Here is a 5716-nt window from a genome sequence, read left to right on the forward strand (position 1 = left end):
GTAATGAAGAAACACTCCTCAACAGAGTGGATAACAAAGTTAGCGAAGTTTTCCTCGTTGACTCGTCGGAATGTCGTCGGAGACGAAGAAGACGACCGGATTCCCTCTCCCAAGTGATGAGCAAGCTCTCATAGCCAGTGAGAATAAGGAAATTGATGGATTTCTCCTTCTCGAAAAGGTAAGGAAACTCTCCTCATCGTCTAGTTCGAAGTCGTCGGAGACCATGAAGATGACTGGAAAAGTTGAAGAAAAGTTGAGGAAAATGGGAGAAATGAGATTGCATTGGGTTCTCTTGAAGGGAGAAGAAGAAGCCCTTTCAAAAATCTCCTTAGAATCTCCTTGAATGCTCTTCCTATAGCCTTCTTCTTTCCTAAGCTCCTCAAGCAAAATGACAGTCGATCCCTTACAAATGGCCTCCTTCCCTAGTTAAATTTTCTCTAGGGAAAGGACTACAAGTCCCTAGCCTCTTTCCTCATTTGGAATGGATAAGAAAATGTTCTGCATGCCATTTTTTGGGTGAAAAAATAAACAAAAAGCAGGCAGAACACCGGTCATGGCTTCCTCGCTGGCGGGAATCCCAAGACTGGAGGTCAAAATCTAGAAATAGGATCCGGCGATGCGGTCTAAGTTTTTGTGAGATCTAAGCTTCTCCTATTTAATTCTCCTCTTTAGAAGCCTAAAATCTATCTATAAGACTTTCTTGTTGACTATCCTAAAAGCTTATTGATGGAACCGACCTCCCTTAGAAATTTTGAAAGCTTCCTTATTCTTTTTGGAGTTTCACATGTATAGTTCTAATCTTTAGTACTTAGAAGGTTGAAACCAATAGAGAAAGCTCATAGAGAATTCCTATAATATCAATTGACCTTAGAATAACCCTGAGTGGCTTGGTCTTGGTCTCTTACACACATACACTTGAACATATCACAATTACCCACACACCTTAAACCCTAAAGTCACTTACACTTGACCTATCTCCTAACTCTTTTTAGAAACTCAGGTGGGTGGTCTCAATCCCTTAACCTTTGGTTAAGATGGCTATGATAAACATATCGATGATCCAAAATGAGTTCTTCTAGGCTTTAAGGAGGCTTCATGGCTTGCATGATCACCCAACCCAATCAATTCTAAAATATCCAACTTTGGCCTTCTAACCCCAAAATTTCTCAAAATTACCAAAATACCCTCGAGGCCTAAAAATACATAAAATCACCCAAAATTCCAATTTTTCACTAAGAATCATTCCAAACCACCCTAAGATTGTTTAAATTGCCAAAACTTGCCCCAAATTTACCAAAATTGACCAAAAGCTCTAAATTACTCAAAATTGACAAAAATCTCCAAAAATACCCAAAATACAAAAATTACCCAGTTTCTACCAAAATTCCCTAAATCCACATCAAATCAATCGAAAACTCTAATCAAATATAATCTCACTCAATTCCAAGTCCATTTTCAAATTTGTCCAAATTCAAACTTAAAGTCAACCCAAGTCAACCATAAAGCCAATTTTCACAAAATTGAACCTGTGAGCTAAAATCAAACATCATCAAATTTGTAAATATATGTTTATGAAAGACAATGACTCTTTTGTACTCTGATTTTTTTTTTGTGAAATGAAACTGTTAGATAGATTGATTCGTTCAACCGAAAGTTATAGCATTGATAATTCAAAGCTTTCGGGTCAGACCATGACAGCTAAGATACACACACGAACACACACAAACGCACACCATCATCAAACAGACACACACATTCGTACATATAAATCATTACGAATAGCTTTCTTGGCTCAACTTATAATTTTTTTATTCTTATATCATACCCTATATAAGATAAATATACCTACCAAACATTTTTTTTACCTATATATATATATATAATATGTAATGAACAAATTCTCATCATCTAACATGAATATCAAAACATGACACAGATTCTCGAGACAATATTTTAAGAAAAAATATTCAAAGTATGATAAGAGTCATCCAGAAGTCTGATTTCAACAAACTCATAGTCAAACTGACCGGCTCAACTAGACGAACCAAATGGTGCCAACATCAATCCAATATGAACCAGTTTGAGCCCTAATCAAGCTATTAAACCATGTTTGGAAGTTTTTCATACACATTTGGAAGGTCGAACTAATATCGGATTCAGTGAGTTTGTAATTGAATCGAGCGTCAGCGAGACAAATCCAACGAGTCCAAGATCACTTAATTCTGACATTGTTAAGACATCCAAATGTTTATCAGGCACCGTCTGATCAAGGGAAACCCTCTAAGCCGTCCGATCAAAATTGTTTATATTTCTCCATTAACTGCAATTGAAACTCTATAAATAGAGCCTCCACTCTCTTCATGAGAAGAGCTTGAGGCTTTAGGAAATGCTCGAAGCTTTGAGAATGAGCTAAAGTTCAATATAACTCCTTTCACAATTGACCACCGCCGACTGTCGTCGACCCCGACTTGCTAGCCACCGCCGCTTGCAACAAGTTCATATGCACGTCGACGTTATAATTCATAAGACTTTGTAACCCTTTATTGAATGTGAGACCGTGGTTTTTCACGTAAAAAATTTTGGCGTCATTACTAGTTAACTTCGCTTTTCTGAATGTATATTGAATCTTTACACCACACCAAAAAAAAATAATATATCACTCTACTACATTGAATTTTATATCACTCATTTTTTTGACACCATTTGTGGGAAACGAAACAACATTTTCCACTGTCTTCAACTCTAAGGTGTTGAGCCCCAACTTCATTTCTTAATGGTGTACATTATCCAACTCACAAAGGAACCATCTTTACATTTTGGAGATCATCTATAGAGCGTTATTTTATGTGGGGGGAAAGCTTTACTGCAGTCTCGAAAGATCGTTCATGCCAACATCCCTATCATGATTGTAGTTGGGTTGTCTTCTTGCATCCTATTCAGACACAGTTTTTTACAACTTCTTCTATGTTGGATGGAAATCTTTACTGAAGTTTCAAAGGATTGTTCATGTTAACATCTCAGACACGATAATGATAGGGTGGTCGTCCCTCATTTCATTCACATTACAAGTCTTCAAGAATCGCTCCTCTATTGGGGGCAATCTTCACTGTGAAATAACACTTCATCAACGCCTCATCGTACTGGAGTTCCTCTTCAACCACATCATGAAGTTGATCTCTCCAAGGCTTTATAAATGGGTTTTTTACAAGTTCGTGTGAAAACGTCCTAGTTGGGGGGTAAAAGATTAAAAAATAGCAACTATTAAGTTGTCAAACATTATTTTTGAGTATGGTTGCAACCATACTTCCAAGAAAATATACAGTTCATTGTGACCTACACCCCAATCTCGGGAAACACAGAGCATGTGACACCTCATTTTAGGCTTAATTAATTCTAAGGGGGATTCGATTTAACCTCTTCCATCACATGCTACATTTGATAAGTAGAAGCTTTGAATAACAACCTCGTATAATTCAAAAATCATTGATGAATTTCATTAGACCTCTTCCATAACAGGTTATGGTCATCAAACAATAGCATATGTTATTACTTACGATAGATCAATCATCCTCAATGGATTTCATATGACTTTGTCCGTTATGGGTTAATACCATCGAGCATCTTGAGCCATACAACCTAGGACGGGTTTTACATCCTCAGTGGATTCTCCTTTCAACTTTGCTCCAACATAGACTAAAATCATTAGACAAAACACACTTTGACTAACAATTTGGGAATAGTAAGAAATTTGTAGTGGATTAGAAGGTCTCGCAATACTCATTGAAGTCGAACTGAACAAACAAGACTTGATGGGAAGATACAATACCCTTGGCATTTGAGCTAAAGAGGCAATACTCGATAGAAAGCTACCATGCCCCTAGAAGTCGAGCCAAATAGCCAAGACTTGGCGGGATGATACGACACTCCTTGAAGTCAAACCCAAAAGGCAAGACTAGACGAGAAGATACAATACTCATGGAAGTCTAGTCCAAGAGGCAAGACTCGATAGGAAGCTATCGTGCTCTTCGAAGATGAGCCCAATCTAAAAGTCTTAACGGGAAGCTAGTAGTTGATAAAGTCCTTACTAGAAAGACTCCAAGAGAGCAAGTTATTGATAGGGTATTCACTCAAAGACCTCAAAATGCTACATTCCTCAGAAGACACAAGTACATCAAACACATTAGAAGATTGTAAGTATTTAGAGACACTGATACATCAAATGCCTTAAAATGCTTCAAGCCTCGGGATGTATATGTACATCAAAGCCCTCAGAAGGCTATGTTCATCATAAGACACCAAGGCATTTCAAGCTCTTAGACAACATAAGCCTTAGAAGATACACACCCAAGATGATACAACTCTCATAAGGCACAAGTCTAAAAAGGTACGTGATTTTTTTATATAAATTGCACAAGCTAACTTTGATTGCAGACTTTCACATGATTGACAAGCCAAAGAACCTCATAAGGCACAAAGCTCATAAATTTCCAATATCAATATGCAATTGAGAAGTTGGGCAACAACACCCCATAAATGAGGCAAAAAAACCTGAGAAGCAACATCAAATTTTTATTTTGCATCGAGTTGGAAAAAAACGTATAGGCAGACACATCATCACCGTGTAAAATGCCACAATAGGCAATTGCAAGGCTACAAAGACCAAAATATACTTATATAAGGGCTACAACAAATCAGCTCATTTTCGAGTGGAGTCGACATCGACTCTCTGACTCAATACTTCTATTGATTTTTAGGGGGTTTCCAGATATCACCGTCACATAAGCATGAAAATCTCCCCCTTAAAGCGCAACGAGAAAACTTCAGCATTTATTCATCTCCACCGGAATGCATAATAGCAATAAGCAAGAAGATCCCGAGTCACCTGCTCGACAGGAACAAAAACAACATTCTTCATCTCAGCATCACGAAATAAGATCCCGTTGATCGTCTGCTACACAAGTCAGAGATAAATTTCCTTTGCACCTTGTTCAAGAAAGAAAATACCGTTGATTAACTGCTACACAAAATGATAACGACTTTCCTCTGCGTCCTAACTCGAAAGAAGATCTGGTTGGTTGCCAACTTTCTTTAGCAATGCAGTCTGAAAGAAGGTCCCATTGATTGCTTGCTATGCAGGATGAGAACAATTTTCTTCTATGATGCAATACGAAAGGTCCCGTTGGTCGTCTACTGCGTAGGACAATGACAAATTTCATTTACGAAAGAAGATCTCATTGGTTGTCTGCTACGCAGAACATGAACGTCTTTCTTCAATAACATAGTTTGAAAAAAATTCTCGTCGATCGCCTGCGGCACTTGTCAGAGACGACTTTTTTTTTTGGAAAATCCTAAATTATCTACTAAGTACAGATGGCGACTCTACCTTAACCATATTCCTTTTGCTTATTTATAGACATAAAAAAACAATCCACATTTATGAAAAAAAAAATTAATTACAACAATTTAAAAAGAAAGAGAAGGGGAAATGGTTAAAAAAGCCGGTTTAAATTTAATCAAAAATTGCCTTTCTCTTCTAATTGCAGAGCCCACCGACCTGCCTTCTAAATTCCGATAAAAAAATATAAAAGAAATCATTTTTAAGCATGTGGTATTTATGGCACCAATAATGCTCAATTACTTGATTACATGCATAGATAAATTATACTTATAATAATCCAAATGGTGATTATAAATATATAAAAATATATATACATAT

Source organism: Phalaenopsis equestris, unplaced genomic scaffold (assembly GCF_001263595.1).
Source record: "Phalaenopsis equestris unplaced genomic scaffold, ASM126359v1 Scaffold000232, whole genome shotgun sequence".
NCBI lineage: Eukaryota > Viridiplantae > Streptophyta > Magnoliopsida > Asparagales > Orchidaceae > Phalaenopsis > Phalaenopsis equestris.